This window comes from Cinclus cinclus, chromosome 2 (genome assembly GCF_963662255.1).
Source record: "Cinclus cinclus chromosome 2, bCinCin1.1, whole genome shotgun sequence".
Classification (NCBI taxonomy): Eukaryota; Metazoa; Chordata; class Aves; order Passeriformes; family Cinclidae; genus Cinclus; species Cinclus cinclus.
This window is the reverse complement of record NC_085047.1, coordinates 40,653,471-40,677,285: the sequence shown is the minus strand read 5'-3', so window position 1 is coordinate 40,677,285 and position 23,815 is coordinate 40,653,471. Positions and strand designations below refer to the sequence as shown.

The 23,815-nt window shown below is 41.6% G+C and overlaps 1 long non-coding RNA gene across 2 annotated transcripts; it reads right to left on the bottom strand.

The window, feature by feature from the left end:
• Positions 1 to 17,488: 17,488 nt before the first annotated feature.
• LOC134041184 (uncharacterized) lies at positions 17,489 to 23,793 on the bottom strand. Of its 2 annotated transcripts, XR_009932956.1 has the most exons (3): positions 23,611 to 23,793; positions 22,910 to 22,947; positions 17,489 to 21,253 (listed from the first exon to the last, which is right to left on the bottom strand). It is a non-coding gene; the product is annotated as an uncharacterized LOC134041184 (long non-coding RNA). The 2 variants fall into 2 exon arrangements; XR_009932955.1 differs by lacking the exon at positions 23,611 to 23,793 and having other exon boundaries at positions 22,910 to 23,591.
• Positions 23,794 to 23,815: the final 22 nt, after the last annotated feature.

Sequence of the window (23,815 nt, the reverse complement as noted above, 5' to 3'; positions counted from 1 at the left end):
GAGATAAAAAATAGTTTGTATGAACCTGCTGTACTGCTTTTGAGGAGTAATAACCAACTCACACCAAGGCTGTATTTTTTTTATTATTTGTACTGTAATAATGCTGGGAGCCCCTTGCTGGCACTGGATGTCACTGTGTTGAAATTGAGTATATACAGGATAAGACACCACCCACTGATATGACCAAAGAGATGAGCTGTTTTAAATGGAAAAGGCAGGGAAAAAATAATCAGAAAATAAGACTGCCAAAGACCTCAAGAGGTCATCTGATCCATAGGCAGGTGCACTTATTGCTAATCAGTGATTGCTCTCAGTAATTTCATCCATTTTACAAATGGAAAATAAAAGATTGCATTGTGCCCATGAAGCCAATTGCATGGCTGCAGCATTTAACTGAAAGTTTAGCCCAAAGCTCCCAAATCCTGGTCAACAGAGACCATGAAAATATTTCATCTTACCTGAATTTGGGAGTGTCTAAGGAAAACAATCATTAACCTGCTATCTGTATCTGCTACTATGAAACCATGAATTCAAATAACGAAAATCTGGCTACCAGTTACAAATTTTTTATGTGCTCTTCTGCACTCCGGAATACCTAAATAAAAGAACAAAACTCACAAATAGCCGTATATCCTTGTATCCACACCATTTAGCACACTGTATTAGATATTTACTTTGCCTGCACTATCAGTAAAACACACTATTCTATGTCATATATATGAAAGGTCCACTACACAAAAATTCAGACAAGATAAAATACCAAGATCAAAAGCACTCTCTATCTGACAAAGACTTTTTACATACTGCAATGCATCTCTCCCCATGTATTCTGTGAAGCAGTATACACACGTAACATCAGACAAGCCCATCCTTTCAGTCAGTTATTGCAGATACTGAGTTTTCTGTTTCAATGCAGAAGAAAAAAATAGTTCCAAGTTACAGACAGTTCTTTTTCTATCTCCATGTTATCATCGTTTCTCTTAGGCTGAAGTGTAATCACCCTCTTTGGCAGGTTACTGTTTCTACCTTCGATTTCAAGTAAGTTTCATACATCAATGCAACCAAGGCAAGATTAATATGACTTTCATTTTTAATATAAATCTTTTGATTTGTTGGTGAATGGACTGTTCTCAATATTGCTATCTAACTGCAAGGGACAATGTTGTTTATCATTTCCCCTCAAAAGCAGCCATCCAGATCTAGATATTACAGTACTTTGAATTTAGAAATCATGAAATATAAATGTGTTCCTACCATAGGAATTAAATGGATGTTTATTTTACATCTGAAGTACCTTTTACATTTACTTTTCGTCTATGACATCTGGATAAAAATCTCTACTAAAATAGACAGTTAATGCTGAAAAAAACCTCTGAATAAGATACATAGTAGTTCAAAATTAGTGAAATGCAGATCATAAGAAATAAAAATGTAAGCAATTACATTTAGTTACAAAACTAATGGAGCATTTCACCTCTTTGGAAACTCTGGGGCTTTTTAAGCCCCAACTCTCTGACAAAGTCTATATATTGCTTGGAAGAAGAAAAGAAAAAAAAAAAGGAAATCCTTTATAATATGTTGAAGTATTGTTTGGAATTATTGCTTAAAAACATTTTTACATCACATGAAACTGTAAATCTGAAACAAACAAGCCAATGTGACAGCTTTACTCACATTAAATTTCAGTTTTCAACCATGGGGTTTTTTCCAGTTTGGAAATGAAAAGACATCCCATACTTTTTGAATTTCATAGCAGGTAAGGAAAAGTGGTTCCAGTTTTCAGAGAATACTTACTTTTTTTTCAGCTAAATGGTTCCTTCTGCTAGCTCTCTTCTAGGCATACACTCCCAACAGCAAAGCTGACTATTAAAACACTCAACGTACTTAAACACAGCAGAAGTTAATGAAGGAATGTCCTTTGCTGATGAAAGCACATTGGGAGCATGAAGAACATAAAATCTTTCCCATGCCACAGAACTGAATTATCCCATACTTTTTGCACAGACTGGTATCATCCTAATGACTGAACATTAGGATGATACATTAGGAACAGACTGAACAAGCCTATTTACATCAGCTGAGATGCTGATGCTGTGGACATACCTACTTTAGCTTGAACCAAGCAACACTGCAGTGATGCTCTAAGATGAACTTTCCTCTGCCTTCTTCTTAAAGAGAGGAGACCCACAGGACTTGTAAATATTCAAACCAGATTACATTAGAGCATGCCTCAGAATCCTAAAGCTACTAAAGTGGAAGAGGACATCCAGATTCATTGGGCAACAGAATAAAATAGTGATGAGGCCTCCTCCTTACTGCTTCAGCAGATGTCCTTTAGCTCTACCAGAGATTCTCAAATGTCAAAGAAGTGTCACCTTTGGAACAGGACAGAACAAATAAAAACTTCTACCTACAATCTAAAATCATCCTCACTATAGATCAGGGCCAACTGTGTCCTAGGCTGCTTTCCCAGTAGCCTGGCCAACAGGTCAAGGGAGGGGGTGATTGTCCGCTTCTACTCAGTTCTGCTGAGATCCCGCTTGTAGATCAGATGTTAGGGATGGTTCAGCAAGGGACAGGAAGGGAAGGTTTAGTAAAGGGATAGGGAAGGAGGGTCAGGAAGGGATAGAAGGTTCAATGTCCTGGTGAAAACAGAGCTTGGGTCGCACAAAGGGAGGATGAAGCTGAGGCCTGTGCAGGACAAAGGCAAAGAAGGAGATGCTGGGCCAAGGGAGAAAAGTGGAGGCTGGAGTAGGCAGCACCTCAGTTCAGACCTTGGTCCATCCCACTGATCAGCTGCTGCCCAGTGGTGGCCCCAGAGCCTGGGGCACAGAGTGCTCCCACTCCAGGATGGCTACAAGACAATGCTGAGACTGGTCCTTATCTCAGCACCCAGGGTCACCCCTTGGAGAGGAATCTTCCAGACAGGTGAACCCATCCCTACCATTAGACCAAGTTATCCTGCATGCCATATCCTCCCTCAGCCTCTGATTACTGTGCAATTCCAATTGAAATTACCCCTTTGGGGGTCTCACGTTCCCCCAAGCCCACCTACGAAACCCCAAACTGCTGCCACTACTCCCGAGTGCCTGGCACCTCTGTTCCTGCTGCCCGGGCGAATGGGGCCACACTTTCTCTTTCGGATGAGCTTGGACAGGAGGCCTGCATGACCCCAGCCACGGAAGGGAAAGCGAATCTGCACCACCGCACAGCTCACTTCCATCGTCCTGGGCACCCCTCACCCTGGCACTGGGCATCACTGGCAACAGCCGGGCTCATCCCCTCGCCAGGCTCCCTGCAGGTGTTTGTCCCGCCCAGCCAGCGCCCCTGGCGCCAGCACAGCCGCTGGGATACCAGAGGCTGCCCCAGTTCTGGCGGTACCAGTGGTACCAGCTGGGGCCAGCCCGTCCCCACTGCCGGCGGCCACAGGGGCTCGGGGCTCAGGAAGGGCTGCGGCATCACCACGGGAATCAGGGCTGGCAGCTGGTGGAAACCCGCGGTCTCTGCGGGACGGGGAGACTCACTAGGGCGCTAAGGACGGGAGGGAAGAGGAAGAGGAAAAGGAGGAGGATGATCTTCACCCCCAGCCCGCGGCAGAGCTGCCTTGTACCAGAGCCAGCGGGGCCGGCAGGACCGCGCTCGGTCCCACCCTCATCTCGTCTGCATGGCGGGGTCCTCTCAGCCACCCCAGCCTGGGCAAAGGCCGGGATGCCATGCAAGAGCCTGGGAGCCGAGCAGAGCCCCCTGCGACGGGTGAGCGGCCCCGGCCCCGGCCCCGGCCCTCATGCGCTTCTTCTCCTTCCTGAGGGCGCCACCCAGCGGCTGCGGCGCGTGCGGCACCTCCGGCGGGGGCGCCGGTGGGGCTGGGGGATGCAACTTCCAACTTCTTTGCCACTATTGAATTGGATTTAGCTCCAAGGGAATCGGCACCATCCGTCTGGTTTCAGAATCCTGAAGGTTTTAGCAGGGTAGCCCGGGACGGCGGCCCCTCGAAGGCTCTCAGCCTCCAGGAGCTCCCTCGCGCGGTGTCTCCACCCAAGAGAAGAGCCCCCGACCCAAGGGAAGCGCCCTCGATCCAAGGGGAGAGTACATTAGTCCTCTCTTACTGGGGGCTTTGCCTTCTGCCCCACCACAGGAAAAGTGCCAGGATCTCTATGGAACCTGTATCCATTTTTTTTTTTTTCTGAAGACTCAAGTGTCTTGACTAGGTACAGATTTCTTTTTTCCCAGGGTTTAGAATTACTATTTGAAGGGCTCGTGGCTCTTCGAAAAGCTGGGACAGAGGTAAAAGTGACAGTTTAGCTGTGGGAAATACCTTTTTTAAAAAGGGCTGTTCAACAGCACTTTAAAAAAAATGCTGCTCTTGGAAGCTGTCTAATGTTCCCAAGAAATTCGACTACCACCACCAACTCTCTCATCCCAACCAAATCAGTTTATTTTTTTCGTATTTAAAATATTAAGTGTTCTGAGGTAGACACACTAGTCACATGGATAGCTGATTCTCTCAGACAGGAAGGACTGCACTGTTGTGCAACCATAGAATTATGAATAAGACCTGTACTTTTCAAAAGTTGTTTGCTATTTGATTTAAATACTGTTTTGTCTTGCACCACTTACTAGCTACACATTTTTTGTTAGAGTACTGGAAGGAAGGTGTGATCAAAATCAAAGTGAACTTGCTAAGAATTTCTACTCTATTGACTGAAAATATTTGTGCTGTCCTCACCAATGCTTTGTTTGACAGCTCTCCTAGCAAAACAAATTATGTCTGTCAGCAAAAACATTGGGCGTGCTGGCCCAATTTTATATTTATTTATTTATTTATTTATTTATTTATTTATTTATTTTAAGCATGATGTCTTATTACTCTGCCTGAACCTGTATCTCCCAGTTGATTTAAAAATGTGTATAACTCTGGGAAATCAGTTTCAGCATTGATGAGAAATGGCACTATCCATTTATAGGATGTTCAGTGTTGACATGGATACCTTAGTGAGTGCAAAGGAAAATGAAAAAGAGGCAGAATATCTTCTAACAGTTTGTCTTCCCTGCATCAATTATCCTAAGTTATTAGGCACAAGTATTTCTCTTTTTGTTAGTGTATGAAGTGAGAAATTAATGTTGCAAAACCACCAGCAACTGACAGAGGCCTGGTTTAGTTAGCAAGAAAATTACGGTTTTGATCCCAGATGCTGTAGCTTATGCACATTGCTGGCACAAGTGTCAGCAGCTTCTGACCTCAAAGCTGTATCCAGCAAGCCATCTGGATCAGACTCACAGCCCATTTAACATGAGCTAGGAACATTTATCAGGTCAATAAAGCTTTCAAAGTAGCAGCCATCTCAGAGTATGGAGCTTATTATGGACCCAGTCTCAGCACTGGAAGATGCCAGGAGATATTAGCCCTATTCCTCATGTATCATGAGAAGGAAGCTCTCCTTGGGGTGAAAGGCATGTCAGACAGCACAAGTAAGACGTAAGCAGGTGACTAGGATCAATGAACAGGAATATGTCTGCACCTGATAGAGTTTATTCACTGTTCCAAATGGGGTCTGCCAGCACAGATCAGCACAGGAGACAAGCCAGATGGCAGATGTCATTGCTCAGGCATAAAAGCCCTTACAGGACAACCTTGGTTCCACCTTCATTGATATCATGCATTATCAAACTGCAGAAATTTGACCTGGGTCAGACAAGAGCATGTGACTCTATTTATGTCACATTAGAAAAAAAATTATAAGGTATTTACATCAACTCCTTGCCACTTGGAAAAGATAGTCCACTGTAAAAGCAGAATGACATGAGACTAGTTTCTGCTCTGGAACAGAGTCCACTGGCACAAAGTTATCCCTCCAAAAGGGAAAAGCATTCCATTTGAATTGGCCAGATGAGCTTTGCATCAGTTACGTACTTGTCCCATGTGTCTGTCTCATTTTCATCTGATTTAGCCTCTTAAAATGAAGCTGCATGCTACAACTTCAGTGTCATGTGTGTCCAGCATTTTATAAAAGTCCTTTTTCATCACTGGAAACTCTAGCTAGGAGGTATTGCTTTTAGGATGCCTATAGAATTTATCTCATCCACCTTCAGATATCAATAAAGTAGGTGTCTACATCCAAGCTAGCCATAAGAGCCAAACACGACAGCAAAAAGAAAAAGAAAAAAAAAAAAAAAAAGGAACACGTTGACCAATACTTGCCAGGTTTAGTTTAGAAGCCCTTTTCACAATGTGATTACTCCAACCCTGGGAGCCACCATTCATCTGAAGGAGAACCAGCTGAAATGTAGTCATCCCTACGATATTTATATCGTCCAGTGAATGTCACAAAAGTAAATTAGAACAAAACCACCAGTTCCTTTAGGGTGTATCTGGCTGTTTACTGTCAGGTGGCTGCTACTTTTCCATGGTTGTTGAACTTACCAGAAATATTTCATTACCTGGTCTGGTTTTTAAACACTTCTTAAAACAATCTGCTAGACAGGAAGAAATGAGAGGGGGAGATCATTCAGGGAACTCTATCAGGAGACTAAGTGGACTGTGAAATACTCAAATACATGGTAATTGCCAACTTAATAGAGTATGTATTCTGTTCTGATTGGTAGTTGGGAGTAGTTTAAACGATTAGAAAGATCCCAGTTTGTCAGTACAGTAATCCCACAACTGCATTTTAAAAATGTCATGCCAAGACATTGGAAATTATAATTACTGAAGAAGATCACTGAATGTATCCTTGATTTTTTTTTTCTATTGAATAGCTAGAAGCATAAATAAACATTTTAGGGGATTAGTGATCTGTGTTTCATCAGTTAGCCAATGCCTGCTGAAACCAGTTTCAAGGTGGTCAATGATCAAGGCATTAAATATTGCAAATGCGTTCCAAAAAAGTTGTTCCAAATACCCAGGCATTTAGAATTACTCAGATGGGTTTCTTAAACACTAAGCCATCACTCAAAGAAACAGTTCCAGGATCTTTGTCCTCTTGCTTGCTTGCATTTTTACAAGAGGCAGTCTGTGGAGCTGTCAGTCTGCCTCTAAAGACGGCTGGAGACAGATGGAAGCTCTCTCTGTCCATGTGCTGAGCTGGGCATACACAAGCTAAATGCTGCTCAGCAGTTGTGTAGCTGTATTAGCACAGCAGTGTCAACACAGCTACACGACTTCTGGAGCACAACAGATGAGGCACAGCACTGTGCAAACACAGCCAAACAACTCCTGGATGGTGTAGCCCAGTAAATATTACTTTTTTCGCCATTCCTACTGAAAGGCCACGTTTTTTTATTGACCTGACAGAAAAGGGTGTCAGGGTTTGTTTGGGCTTGTCCTGGCCTAAGCTGATAATGAGCTTGTTTTATTTAACTGGGGGAGGAAATGTCCAGCAGTTGGGTTTGCTTTGATTCAGCTCTAGTTTATAGTGATTACAAGTAGATCTTGTGTGAAGATTAAACTACCTGTGATCCTAGAATAAAATACAGCTTGCAAGAATGCAAACACAGGGTATACTGGAGATCCCAGACTAGAAACACAAATTCCAGTGGCCAGTCAGTGGTCCCTACAGGCAGGCAGTTTTATATCTAAAACCACTTTAGATATAACAAAGGGACTTCAAAATTGAATAATTGAGGACTAAAGAAAATAAAGTCCATGTAATGCAGGCTGTATTAAGAAAATAGTGAAACATAAACCCAAAGTGACCCTAAAATAGATGAAGAAGGAATCTCCAACCATCAAACCCTGCTGGATAAGAACTGAGGACACTGGTGTCTGTTGACATTCCCACCAGCCCTGCTGCTGTCAGTCCCAGGACTGAAAGGTCATCTAGCTTCCCTTTAGATATTTACTGTGTAGACATCTAATTTGATCTAGCCATTCTGGCCTCGCTTACTAGTCACTCGAGTAAACCAGGTACTTTCAGGGCATGAATTATCTAATCTGTTTTGGGTTGACAGGAATTGCACCCTAGAATAATTCATATTCCTACATTGACTATAAAATGGTTCAAGGCAACTAAATCAGAGAGGAAGAGATACCAGGACTTCTACCTGTAAAAATATGATTCTTACCTTCTGTATTCATGCCATTCTGTTCATCCCTGTCTTCTTTATTTACAGATTATTTCACTGAGCAATGACTCACTGGACTGAAATCCCTTAGAAAGCATGGCCCCAGGATTTAATTATAAAACAAGACTGTTGGAAGTACAGATCACTCATTTGGAAGGATCTTGCATTGTACCAATAATAACAACAACAGAACTAATAAACAAAGGCCATAATTTCAAAGGTACTGCTGGAAGAAATAGATGGGAACTATAGAAAAATCAATGCCCTTCCAGGAGGCAATTCAGCATCTTCCTGAATTAGGGTCATATTAGGGAAATAATATTTAAATTAGGGCATGAGGAAGCTCAGCTACAAGCAAAGGTTAAGGCACAACTACATAAATAGAGGGAGAATTTTGGCAGCAAGTCCCACAGGAAATGAGGAGGACTACATGCATCTCATCCCTATTTTACACTAACCAGCACATTACTAGGGCATCATAAAGGACAGGCCCACCCTGAATCTGGGGCTTCCCAGCAGAGAGTTCTTTGCTGATCCCCCAACAGTGTGTTTGCCTCCATCCTGAGAGGAACCGACCATGTGAGGTACACATTACCACACCGGTCTCTGGAGGAGACAGCTTGGCTCTGTGCACTTTTACAGCCCCATAAACGACAATACTAACAATTTACTAACTTCTAATAAAGACCAGCTTCTTGGGAATTGCTGATGCCTCTATTTCTATAGGAAACTAATCTCTCTAGAAGCTTTGCTCTGCTGCTTTCTGAGCACATGAAAGTGCTGCTGAAATTCCTAATTGCAAATTAGACTTTTGACAGGGGAAGGCAGAACAGACGGGTTGAAATAGCCTTAAAGTGCTTTTCTCTTCCTGATGGCAGAAGAGTTCATAATCCAGACAAATTAACTGATTGGAACAAACAGCATTAAGGCAACACTGTGCGATGTTGTGGCTGGCAGCTGGTGGCCAGACACTAGAACATACTTAACCAATTAGCGCTGTCCCCTGCACCAGCCAAAATGCACATTTAGAACAACTGAGATGTGATCTGGGACATTTTGTGGTCCACATACAGCAGCTTTATCAGGTGGGCCAGGAAAGTGAGGTTCTCAGTGGATGAGTTAGCTGGGGTTGTAATAAACCTAAATCTGCTGGAAGTCAGTCTTTGCATATCTTATTGGCTGAAGCATTCCAGGTTTAGCTGAGCTGTCTTTTTTGGCTTTATAACACTTCAAAGAGATTTTCGAGGCATTTTGTGATTACTGATGCCTTTCCATACTTTAAAAAAAATAGGCTGAAGATCTTTCAGAATATTCTTTTTCCGACACTGTAACAGTTACACTTAGAGAATAATTATTCTTGGTACTTATACAGTACCTTCCATCACCTTTCATAACAAGTTCAAAGAACTAACAAACTAGAGGTTAATTTTCAAACTCAGTTTCAGTGACTCAGCAGTCCTAAAAAAACACAGTCATTTGTCTGTGTTTTCTGCCTACAGCTTTAGGTACTAAAGTCACTTATATCTGAAAAAGTGAGCTGTAGAGACTTGAGGGAGAGCTGGGAAGGAATCACAGATCTCATGACACTTAGTCATGTATCTTTGCCAAAAGACTGTGTTTCATCTTAAGCCTCAATGATTTAAGTGAAACTTTTTTTTTTTCCTAATACAGCATGGGAATGCTGGCTTGCTAACACCCTGGCAGCACAGCACACACAGTGGAGAGTCCAGAGATCTGAAAGCAGCATTTTCTCTCCCTAATGGCCCATGGCTTGGGAAAATGATTTGCCTTGGGTTTCTACCTGTCCTCAAGGAAGGAACGCACAATGGCAATGACACTGTTAAAATTAATCTGCCTATTAACTGAGTACATTACTTTAATTTCAGTTCTGAGATTAATGAACCTCATTTTTGATGCACAGACTCATGATTCATTCTGAATGTTTTTGCTGCCTAGATATCCCTATAGTTACCTACCCAGTGTGACCCTACTATCCAAACACTTCAGAATTATTAATGAATTATGCTTTCAACATAGCGCCATAAGGAAGCAGTACTCAAATGTATTCTCTTTGCAGAAAGAAATTAAACTGAAATGCTGAAATCCTAATTTCACACATTCTCAATGCCTTGAACCTGGAACATTTCCTCTTAAATCAAAAGCACTCTACCTGATTTTAGTTGTGTACATTACAGTAAGGTGACTCATGCCCTAGAAATGCCTTTCTCTTGTTTGCATCGACTAGGAAAGGCTGGACAGTTCAGCGGAGGAAAAAAAAATCTCTGCAGGGAAGGTGCTCGAAGTTAGCTTAAAAAAATACCAGTCAGTGAGTAGGAGAGAGGCTGTGGCACTCTGCTGCACATGCACTTGCAGACAGGAAGGAATCAAAAGTGTGAGACATCACAGGTTTCAGGAGAACTCCCAAAAGAAACTCTCCAGAGTATTCTGGCCCATTTACATACTGCACTACCTGAAATTAAGGGGAAAAAAAGGCTCTGGTAACTTCACACGTCATTGAAATTAACTCCCTCAGGAGTTTGGTTTGGCTTTTCAGCAGTCTGAAATCTGTTTTCACTTTCTAAACAAAATATTACAACAAAAATAGAAGTAGAGGCAAAAAAGGAGAAGTTTGTGAGTTTGGAGCTATCCATTTGAATCAGAAGTCTGTACTCAGTGGGTTTGCTAAAAATATATTAATTAAATCTATTTGGCGTTTTTGCTATTTTTGAAGTGTTTATCTATAAAGCAAAATATTTCAAGACTATTTCTAATTTACCTCTTGAGCTAACTTTAAAGCAGTAGAAAACAATACTCAATAAACTGCTTTCCAATAATAAAACAAGTTTACTGATGTTTACCAGATGCCTGTCTCTGACTAAATTCAAGAGAATCCAACATAATCATAGCGTCTACTACTTGTGCTCCAGAGTCCCTTACCACCACTCCCTAGGGTTATGTTACCCTTCTTGGTACTTGTCAGACTGCTCCTGACTGTGCCACATGAAACAACAGCAGTGGGTAATAGTCAGCGTCCTGTACAAAGCTTGGTAGTCTTTCAGTGTCAGTGGCATCCCTAATATGAGCCATCAGTAAGCAGCACACTTTTCCAAAAACTGCCTCAGGTGTCCAGATCGGTGTTTCCACACCTCTTGTCTTTCCAGAATGAGAGGCCCAAAACAGCACACAGGATTTGAGGTGCAGCCTCAGCAGTGCCCAGCACAGGGGGACGGTCACTGCCCTGCTCCTGCTGCCCACACCACTGCTGATCCAGGCCAGGATGACAATGGCCTTCTTGGACACCTGGGCACACCCTGGATCATGTTCAGCTCTGTCATCAGCACCCTCAGGTCCTTTTCTCCCAGGCAGGTTTCCAGCCACTCTACCCCCAGCCTGTGGCACCACCTGGGTTTGTTGTGACCCAGATGCACTTGGCCTTGTTGAACCTCATAAAAATGGCCTCAGTAGTATCAATCCAGCCTGTCCAGATCCTTCTGCCAGAGCCTTCCTGTCCTCCAGCAGATCAACACTCCATCTGCAATGTGACTGAGGTGTCATCTGCAATGTCACTGAGGATGCACTTGAGCCCTTTGTTTACATCCTTGGTATACATATTAAATAGGACTGGCTCCAGTACTGAGACAAATAATTCTATTTCATTTAGCCTCCATCTGATAGACCAGCCATTTGACTGGATTGAGTTAGATTGAGATAGGCATTATCTTACACATATAATGAAAATATTTCCAGTTATTACTGAAACTGCTAAGATCCAAATAATAACTTTAAGTGACTGAGAAGGAACTTTAGCTTACCATGACTCACTCCTCCAACTATCTAGCTGAGCACCTTCACATCCTGTCCACCTCTACCTCTGCACTGTATTCATTACTCTAATGTTTAAAACCATATGTAAAATTTACTGTTAACCTCTGCATATTGTATAGCCTTATCAATTATTCCTTTCCTTTCCTTTCCTTTCCTTTCCTTTCCTTTCCTTTCCTTTCCTTTCCTTTCCTTTCCTTTCCTTTCCTTTCCTTTCCTTTCCTTTCCCCAAGTTCTGCTAGTCCTGACATCTCATCGGGATTTAAGCATATGTGCAGTGTACTTCAGGCTACTGCTTTGCAGATCTGATGATGCAGCCTTCATGTAGGCAGTGGCTGTTTATCCCGAGTGGGCTCAGTGCATGGCTGGGTTTAGGTTTAGGAAAGACAAAGCCTGTGAGTGCCTCAGGAGTTAGTTTCACAGTGTATTCCCTGCTGGGTTTTTTTAATTCTTTCATATGCAGAGGTCAATACTTTTGTAGATATTATTCTTTTAAATCAACATCAGCTGACTTAAACTCAGATCAGCTTACACAAAGTCTGATGGTATTTGAAGCTGCAGGAGGAATGTGTGCAAGCAGGGAATTTCATACTGAAAGTTGGCCATTAGTGTAGATCCAGGCTCTGTTAAAGCATTTTGCAGCTTCTTTAGTGTCTACATACCACATGACAGTGGATTTACAACATGCTGTGACAGCCCCTCCAGCAGGACAGGGCCATTAATCTTCAAGCAGACTACTGAGATCAGCACTGATTTTGTGTTCAGATCCCCAAATCCAGGATCCTGTGCCCAGCAGGACTGTGATGGAATAAGCTTGTTCCAGAGCCACAGGCCTTGATCTCAGCCAGGACTCCCCTACCTCATATTTAATCATAACACTTTTCACTGCTCCTCTGCAGGCTGTGATGTGGTGACTGAAGACGTAGTCAAGCATTTAAGCACATGATTAACCTCAACTGCTTGAAGGGAATTGTTGACTTCAGGAGAGCTGCTTGTATACTAGGAGTTAAAATGCACTCAGGTGCTTTGCAGTTCAGTTAATTATCATTAAATACCTGCAACACAGCAACGTGAAGATGACACAACCAGAGGTGTACTGCAGAATACATCCCCTGGAGCAGTATAGCACAACTTGGCTTTAGGTGCACCTTTAAAGTACCTATTTCAGCATTAAGCTGAGAGGATATTTCACTATTATAGAAGACCACGATAGGCTCAATACGCAAAACAGGAATATGCTTAACCTGCTTCCCACACAATAACATTAAAACAAATAAACTAAATGAAATGAAACAGATGCCGGTAGTTAATTATGGAGTATTGAAAACTTTGTAAGGGAAGGGGACAGTCGTGAAAATAAAATAAAATAAAATAAAATATGCTGGGTTTGGTTTGTTTGGTTTTTTTTCCCTGTGAAGTGTGTGCAGGAACCCATGCTGGGGTCCTGTGTGCGGTGCTGAGGACACTCTCGCAGGCCGCCCTGCCGTTCGCGGGGAGCGGGATGAGGGGGATGCGGAGGATGCGGGGGATGCGGAGGCTCAGCCAGCGGCTCCCGCGGGGCAGCAGCGGCCCCTGCCGGCCCCGAGCCGCAGCCCCCGCCCTCGTCCCAGGGGTCACAAACATCTTTTTGTCAGTAGGAGTCCCCAGGTAAAGCCGGGACTGCGCCAGGGTCCGGCCCTTCCTTCCCCCGCTGATGCTGCACTGACAGCCGTGATTTCCAGGATGGGTTAAATTATGCAGGGAGAGGCAGGAACGGAGGGGAGATGTGAAAATGCAAGAGACACTTTCCGTGATTTGCATTTTAGTTTCTCGTATTGATTACTGCGAGATCCAGGGGGTGAATTAAAAAAAAAAAAAAAAAAAAAAAAAAAAAAAAAAAAAAAGCAGTTAGCAGGTCTCCGACTCCAAATATTTCCAAAATTATTATACGTTTTATTAATCGAGGTTAAAGTAACCTCATTTGGCCAGTCTTAATGAAAACATAGGGTGTGTGTTAACTAAAAATCACTTCAGCATAGCAAATTGAGATACACTGGAATTCAGGGCAAGCGCTTATCAGTGCGCGGGTTCCAGGTGCCATCTACTGGGCACATTCCGTGCTGGAGAGGGACAGAGTTGCCCATCAAAATGCGTTAAAGGTTTAAAGTAAAAACACGCACACACAAAGCTCTCAGTAGACACTAAAGAGAGAAAGGTGTTTTGACATGTAAATACAGCATGATAGAGCATAAGCATCATTCATGTCATGAACACCACTCCCGAGCACCTAAAAACTAAAGGTCACCTTGAAAAAGGATAGACTGTGCAGAAAAGCCAAATAATTCCTTGGTACTATAAAAGAGATACAAACAGAAAACATCAACACCACCCTACCCCACCTCACCTTTCCAGCCCCAAAAGTACAAACCAAAGGAAGCTTAAAGGAAACAGGAATGCATCACAACTTTGGCGCTCAGCATGAGCCATGCAAGGCAAGTGCACTGCAGTCAGCAGGGCTTTCTGTCCACTTCAGGTTTTGGGCTGGAGTCAGTCTAGCAGTCCTGCCTGGCTTTTCTGAGTAAGCATCCTTCATGACTGACGACTCAGAGTCTCTTTTTCAATGACCTTCTTTCAGCACTGCACCAGAACCAGAAGAGATCAACCCCGTAAATTAAGTAAGAGTCCCTGCCAGGGGAACCCACAGCAAACAGCCTGAATTTGAGGAAGCAGGTTCCTTTAGGACAGTGTTAGCAGAGCAGGTTTTTTGGGTCCTGGACTAATAACACCTCAGATTATTTTGCAAATCCAGCAGTCTTTTGTGAGCTACAGAGTTCTGGCTTTCAGGCTCCTTCTAAGATTCTTTGATAAGCTACAAAGCAAAGCTACCATGCATCTTAAATTCATTTATCTCATCAAATTAAGAATACACATATGGTAATTTCCTCTGTCCTTCTCCATCTCTCTCTCTCCCACACACATCTCCCAAGGCTGTAGATATATAGACAAACAATCAGACTTTTTTTGTTGGTTTCTTTCCAGTGTTGTTTCATTTTAATAGGACCAGTGGGAATTGGCTTACTTAATGAGAGAAGCTTTGAAACTTTTGTTTAAATAAATCTTATTCCAAACTGTGAGGAATAGGTAGAACTGGGGGGAAAAAATTACAAACTCCCTTAAATCTAACAAAAAGGTTAACCAAAATGGCACACTGATGCAAGGTACTAACCATTTTATTTGGGTAAATTTAATTGTGTGATTTCTAATATGGACATATGTGTAACTTACAAAAAGTTGTCATTAATTTATAATTCAAAACAAAATTATTTTGAAATACAAGTCAGGGATTTCTTAATTTTGAAAATACTAATATAGTCACAATTTTGAAAAATTATTTGAGCAATCTTTAACTTCAGAGAGTAATTTCATCTAACCCATTTCTATGAGATGTTTTGTATCAAAAAAAACTTCACTTTTTAATAAACCAGTTTCTCAAATAGTTACTAAACCACTACAGCTTTTTAGCAACTACTGATTTTTCATCAGATCAGAATAAAAGCAAACTCAGCAAGAAAGCAATTTCCTGAGACCATACTGGATAAATCCAGAAATCCATCTCTGTCCCAAAATATAATCAGTGTTATATAATCTACAATCACCAGAAAAAGATAAATCAGCACCTGTCAACTAATGAGGAAGGGTTATCATTACATTATTCCATACTAACAGCTCTTTCTCCTTTCCTCAAAAATCACTTTTAAAAATCTACTTTAAATACCCATTTGAAAAGACTGCTGCTATAAGGTATAAATCCCCATGCTAAAAAAATCTCTTCTGATTCTTTCTCTAGAACCACATTCTAACAAGAAAGCAGTAAAACTGCATACTTTATGAAAGAAAAAAATACTTTACTTTGGCAGTTAAGAAAAGGGCTTGTTCTGGGTCAGTTATTCTGGTTTTGTTGACACAGCAGAGGCAGCGTGTCAGATGCTTCTGAACTACTGTCACAGGAGAAGAGGACACATTCCCAAATTTTGAAGTTCACCAGAGATCTGGCCCCAGTCCATGGGTCAATTGTTTATTGCAAGGGCACTTGTCTATTTTGCAACTTTGCTTTCAAGTCAGGCAGCATCATCCTCTACCCTTGACCACACGCTTTTAATCTTAGATAAATGTACAAGGGAGCCATTACATATTCTTCCTTACCATTCTCCATGATTTCTTCTCTGTTTCTTCCTCCACTGCTTCCTTTTGCACCCTGGTTTAGGTGTGAGCAGGTGAGCCCTGTGAGCCTTGCACCTAGAGCAGGCTAGAAGACCTGCAGCACACAGCAAACTTACTCAGCCATATTTCTATAAAATATCCATCATTCCTGCTCCTACCACCACCATTGGTCACCATGATCCCTCTGGAAGGTGCTCCACAGATTTTTGCTGTTTGCTTACGTATATCTTTGGACTACAACAGTGCCATCAATTTTTGACTAAGCAAAATACCCTATGGGTCTAAAGGAGAGCAGAAACTACAGCCAGTTTAGAGTGCAAATCTCTCCAGCTGCAAAAAACTTCTCAGCACTAATCATTTAATCGTGCTCAGGTGGAGAAAGTGGCCACCCTGAGTTTGCCTGAATATGTGAACCAAGGTTTTTTTGCCTGAAATTTTCATTATAAGCACAGTACCAATCTCTGTCTGTATTAAGTTTTAGGTGTTTCTCTCAACTTTTACTTTCTTCGGTTTCCTAGCTAAAATGCTGAGATAACTGCCCATGGTCTTACTTGCCTGGCACTGTCAGAGGAAGAAGCAAGTGATTTAATAACTTAAGCCTACAGAAATGTTTCCAGCAAAATCAACAATCAAATTCCAAAGTTCTGAGATTTGATTCATGGTGTTTATAAAACTGTGGTTCTGTGACCTCCACTTGTCATTGCAATCACAAATAACTGGCTGTCCCCATTCATTCTGGTTTGTTTGTTTCCCATTATCCATCCTCTGTCTCTTACTTCATCCTTAAATCATATGTTCTAAGGAACAGAGACCATCTTTTCACAATAATCAACTGTGCAGAACTGGTAGGTTCTTCACTAACACAAGCAATGACTACTCAGAACAGCAACAGCGAGAGGAAACTGAATCACCCCTTCTGTGCCCCCCCCCCCGAGAGCAGTTAGCATCAGATCACTGTGGTTGGAGCTGCACAAGACACATGGGCAAAACAGAAACCCTCCAATTGTACAACTGCATTCTAGTGTTCTGCTCTGCAGTCTTCTATTTTCAAAGAATATTAAGCAGTTTGCAAATGTGATGCTTGGAATTTAACATGCCATTTTAGCCACCATTTTACCAACATCAAGTGTGGGGTACTTAAGTTTAATGGAACCAAAAAATGAATACTGTAACAAAAGCATAATCGCAAAATATGGTATGCTCTAATATTGAAGAAGGCACTGTATGTGAAGGCAAAAATCCCTCTCATTGCATATTGTTACATCCAAATGTAAGAAATACCAAAGCTTTTGGTATAACCAATCATAGAAAGCTCAAGTAAATTTTTCATTGTGGCCAGTTTTGCTCACAATTGGTTACGTAACCAATATATTGGTAGGACAGAGAGAGCGATTTCAGACAGAAAGAAGTTGCTTAAATCTTTTATTGGAACATATAAAGAGTAATAATCATTTTGTTTTAATAAGCCACATTATACAAAAATCAAGATGCAGAAGGGAATGCAAAAGCCTTTAACCAAATGAAAATCCCAGTCAGCATTAGTTTTAAAGTCAAGCTACTGGCTAACATCCATATCTAATAAAAGCAACTTTACCAACACTCCCCACCAAGAACTTTCTTCCCCTCCCCTAAAATCCCCATGTGCTTAAAAAGTAGCCATGAAAATTCTTAAGCATGTTGTATAGCTAACATATGACACCAGTTAATGAACTATGTACCCCTAGATCTGAATGGGAAAGTATGTCACATATGCTTCGATAACATCAGAAATAGAAATGTCATGGGAAAGGAACTGAGAAACTACATTAGCCTAAGAAATCAAAGACAAAAATCTAGCCCAGACCTCTAAGGGCACAGGTCTTTGAGGTCTTTACATGACCAACTTATTTCATCATTCACAGTGTTCAGGGGCAATTCAATCTGGGACTGCTTACTTAGTAAACAACTTTCTTTTTTTCAGGCCCATTTCACCTTGCTGAAAGTGCTGCTATTCTGCAGTAAGTACCGCTTGGACACGTGGGGAAAGGTGGTAGAGGCTGGAATATTTCTGATCTACAGAATCTCCAAAGAAGTGGATGACCTCAGCAGCTGAGATCCTGTGCTGGCCTCTACCTGTCTGTCTGTGGTTTTGACAATTTCTAGGCAGAATTTCAAAGCAGGAAGTTTGCATAACACTCTGTCATTTGGCTTTTCCGTTCAGCTGACCAAAGACCACATCCCAACCTCAGTACCATGTAAGCTGGGCTCATGTGAACACAAAGGCTATTTCTGGAGGGACAGAACAAGCACAGAGCAGAGGGGATGGTAAACTTTAAATACAGAATCAGAGTGAGGAAAAGCTCCACAGCATCATCTGAAGACCATACCTATGCTAAAGACATTGGATGAACATAGCTTGTTAAGAAAACAAGAAATTATTGTACTTACAAAGAATTTGTGCTTAGGAACTTTGTATCTGATTACTTACCAGGTACCAGCATTTGTGTCTGTCTTGTCAACAGCTTGCTTTTGGGTACTTTGGATACATAATACATGTTGTTAATATTTTGTTTACATATCCCCAATTATGCTGAAAGAATCTCAGATTCTATCCATGAAAGATAAGCCCTCTAAATCCAGTATTGCAGTGCAACAGGCCAGTGGTAAGCAGATACAAAAGAGTATCAGGGAAGGCTGGGAGAATACTGAACCACAGCAGATGTGCAAATTTCACAATAAGAAAAAATAAATTATTTCAGAGATCAATATGTAAAAATCCATCTTTAATTGTTTTAATAATGAAAGAACTCTCCATGTTATCTACATTTTTCATATGGTTGAAATGTGTAAATCTATAATTAAAATTACATTTTAAAATATACATCTGTTTCAAGGCAGGCAGACCTGCCCTCTCTTTTTCTCTTGTGTACCTTTTCACACATTTTTTTTTTCTTGTGTTGGTCTTTCAGGGTCTGAATCTGTGTGGCTAAAGTCAGTTGAACTTCTGTTGTTGGCTCTGTTGGAGCAGGTTAGGACTCCAAACTCTCTCTGTGGGCAATTGTCCTGATACGTGTACCTCTTCTTTTTGCCAGGATCTGAATAGAAACAATACCTTCACATGAAAGGTGCTTTACAAAAAACAGTAAATCTTGGAGAACCACCACGAGCACTGGGATGAAACAATCCTTTATTCTGACTTTGCTGTTATGCAAATAATTTAATAGATTTCTAACCTTTACAGATAAAACACGTAAACTGAAACTCCTTACAAACAGGGTTACGTCACCTTCATTCCCTCAATTAAGTAAGAAATAAATGGCACAACAAGAAATGTAGGGATGTCAGTTTGTGTAGACTTCGGTATCCTCTTTGCAGTACACGCAGGTTGGGTTAACCAGGCAGGTGTTCTCTTCATTATAATTTAAATACTTGCTTTTTGCATCTATAATACAACAAAAACATGAAAGCTATTCATCAAGCCAAGCCAAAAAATCAAGGCTAAGTTAAACCAGAAAGGCTTTGCAGGTACAGAGACTCTGGTATATACCATGGTAAGAAGTTAGTGCACGTACACTAACATGCAGATGAATGCTTTTGCCACTACAATTCATTCTAAGAGTCTCTTGTTTCTGCTGCCACAGATCAAATATATTCAAGAACCTAAGTACAGTTTTGTGGGTGGAACTCCATCCACTCTCAGCAATTTTAACAGCACAGCTATTCCAGTCACACATCATGACTCATCACATTCCTCCTGGCAAAAGACTGTACTCCAGCTAGAGAAATGCTGCCAAGAGGTTATGTTTGATTTTTGACCAAGAGAAAAGAAACCACACAAAAGTTGAAGTAAATTCTCCAGGAAGTATTAAAATGAAGGTAGAAAACTTTGAAAGTAGGATGAAATACCCCTCCCCTCAATGCACAAAATTGCTGAGCTTCACTACACAGTTCTTGGGGATGCTAGCAAGTTATGCCTTGGTTTGCTCTTGCTCAAAATTCAGCACATCAACATGGTCAAGTTACAGCCAGCATTATCTAAATGTTGACATCATTCAAACAGAATCTCCCCAGATTCTCCATGAACCAAAGAGATTGCTCCAGCAGTAGGAATGCCTCACCCTTATACCAGCACCAGATAAATATCAAACCCTATTTATTCCCCAGTCTCTTACTTCAACACAGAAGGTTGCAATTCATACCTTATGTGACTTCAAAAGAACAAGGTATCTTAATCTTAAATCTTAATGCAGTGAAAATAGAATAAAGTGAGTTTTACCAGAGTGAAACTGGATCAAAAGAGAGATGATCTTCAAATAATGATAATGAACCTTAACTACATGCAGCCTCGTACCCTTCTATTAGACTACATATGCTTCAGGCACTGAAGATAAAAGAATTTAACCTATTAATACAAAGGGCAAGGTAAACTACACATTTTATCAACTACTAGATCTTTTAAATAGCAGGGATGAGAGCTCCCAAAGGCACTGCTGACAACATCATGCAAGTCATCTAGTAATCGTGATCCAGCCTACAAGACACACAAAAAACTTTTGTATATGAAACATCACTTCAGAATCTAACAAGACCAGAAAGTTCTCAGTGTTTCAAAAAGAGATTAAATGTTAACTCTGTTAGTCTCTTTTGTCTGAAATCCACTCTATGAAATCCAACACCACACAAAGAGCCAGAATCAGGATTAAGGCTCTCATAAACCCCATTTAATTCCTTAAAAAAGCTTCTGTGCAGAAATGAATTCCAGTCTGTGAGAAAAGTTGTACTATTCATGAAAGCGGGAGAGGGGGCTTTAGAATTACTATGAAAACTCTGTGCTCCAGGAAATTTTTAAAACTTTTTTTTTTTTGAAACATACTTCTTTTAAATGGAGATGTATGTTCTTTAAAATAGGCATTGAAAATGGAATCTTAAAATGCTCTCCCTTAAAAAATTACTCCTATTAAAGTCAATTTCTCTGTTGCTACTGACTACAGAGTGATAACAACAAAATTACAAGAATCAGGTCAAAGTCAGTGAGTAGCTACAAGGGCTTTTGGGCAGGCTAACCATTTGCAGGGATTCTCCCTTAAATTAGGGAAATGGTCTTCCACTGACAAGAAACAGGAGGCAGAGAAATGCAAGATAGTAAGTCCTCTATGAAATGCTCTTCATGTACCCTGCAGGAGGCTGAGTTCTAGGAAGACAGAGAAAAAGAATAAAAGAACAAAAAAATGAAAATTAGATTACCTAATATTAAATTTCTACACTTCAAGTATAGTTTCACTTGGGCACCTCCCTATCAGTGCTAGCAGCCCTTTATGGTGATAAAACTGTTATTGTGTGGTCAATTTATGTCTCTATTTAATGCATGACATGAATGGACTGAGCAGGGCATTTGGTGAAGGGACAGGGAGCCCCTGGTGATGCAAGCACACTGCTGAGCTACTGAAATCTGTTAGAGAGCAAGAGCAATTTCAGTGCCTGTGCCAGTCCCAGCCAGGCTGAACCTCTTCATAAGTTTAAAAGTCAAAAAGAGCTTTTCAAGTTGGTTTTTTTTTTCATTTTGTTTTTTTTTTTTTTTCTTTTTATCCAGTTGGAGTAAATTCCAACACTACTGTTTGGGCACGAGCCAACCTAATGCTCAGTATGCCTGGGAGTCACGGGGCATTTGCAAATGCTGCACGGCTGCAGGAAACTGTCCCTGGGAACTGCGGGCTCTGAGCTTCCCACTGCTTACCTTAGGGAAAGGAGAATACCCCAAGCAGGAAGGGTCTGTTTTGTGGAAGCAATGTTCATATAACCCTGTACATCACTGAACCCCAGAAGAGCTAAAGCTCCAGAGAAACTCCAATGTGAACACAGCAACAGCCGAACAACTAACAGACCAGCTGGGAAACAGCAGAGCAAATACTCAGTGGCTAAAGCAGCCAGCAACAGAAGGGGCTACTGGGGGCTGCCACTTAAATGTTTCAGTATAATCATTTCTCTTATTATCTAAAATCATATGGGACTGGAATACCCCAGTAAAATATAAAACTCTGTACTGGGGAGATGCTGCCACCATCACTCAATAAAACTGCGACGGTACACCAGAAAATCAACTGCATTTATTTTCTATGAGACAAGTGATTTTGCTTAACCTGTACAGAACATATGAAGATACTTAGAGAGTTTTGAGGAAATTTTGTCTGTTTGGAAAAATTCTGTCTTTTGACTGAATTCTGCTACTAAAATCTAAGGTCGCACATGACCCCATGCTCTAGACTACTCTGGGACTGGGGCTCACTTGAAAAAAATCATCAGGAAAAGTCATTATATAAGCATTGTCAATAGTAAAAACTTTCCTTCAGAAGCCAGTATTGATAACTGGAACTCTTCATATCATTGAAGAAGGAAAAAAAAATATTTACTAGGTATTTTCTTTAGTTACATACAGTACTGTCATTGTAACTATGTTATTTCGGTCTGCCGTACTACAGAAGTAAAACTACCAGGATTCCTTCATGCCTTTTGTCACAAGGTGGCGACGTTGAAAGCAAGAAATGTGATGGAAACCAGGGAGAGAGCAGCAACCTGAAATGCTGACTTCCACCACACTTCAGAGAAAATAATAAATCATGGGTAAACGCTGATCCGTATATTTATGTGAAAATTCACGTACTGACTTTAAATAGAAAGCAATTAAATGTCAGCCCAGGACTATAAATCCCCCACTGCAACATAATCTTTGAATTATAACCATTATAACCCTTTCAATATAAACATTCTGCTGGGAATTCAACACACCTGTGCACACCTTTTCACCATACCAAATTCATTATGTAAATAAGATGAGAAATAATTGTCTTACCTTTCCAGGATTTCCTCTCCTTATGATTTTGTTAGAAGCTATTTTTAAAGAAATATATGGAAGCAATTACAAGATCTCATTAAAAAGAGTACAAAAGTATGTCAGCAGAATGAGTTCCAAGGTAACAGCAGCTTTCTGCCACATACCAAGAAAATGAGAGAAAATTTAAGACATGACTCTTGTTATTAAGATGCATCTGTAAGCTTATTAGCTCTGAACAGAATCCAGCATCCTATTCAAAGCCGCTTTTCGCAGAAAGCCAGCAGAAGCTCATTATTCACAGAATCACAGAATCGTTAAGGCTAGAAAAGTCCTTGAAGATCATCCAGCCCAACCACCGGCCCAGCCCCACCACCGCGTTCACCACTAAAACCTGTCCTCAAGTGCTACATCCACACGCCCTTTGAACATTTCCAGGGACGATGACTCCACCGCCTCCCCGGGCAGCCCGTTCCCGTGCTCCACCATCCTTCCAGGGAAGAATATTTTTTCCTAGCGTACGACCTAAACCTCCCCTGGTGCAACTTGAGGCCGTTTCCTCTTGCCCTATCCTGGCTACTCGCTCCCCTCAGGCAGCTGTAGAGAACGATAAGGCCCGAGCCCCGCGGCTCCCTCAGCCGCCCCTCACGGACGCGCTCCCGTGGCGGGGGCGCCTCGCAACAGCGGCGGTCCCTGCCTGCCCCGCTCGGGAGATGACGTACCCCACAGGCAGACTTTTCTTGGGAATGCACCGAGGACAGGCACAAACAATTACACGACGACGCTGCCTGAGACCTCCAGGTGTGGCGCCAGCAGGGCGCCTAGGCAGGACTCGAACCGCCAACCTCCGATTCTCCAGCTACTGCGCACCAAAACAACCCAACCCGCACGGCGGCGTGACTGCACTTCCGTAAACATCGCGGAGGG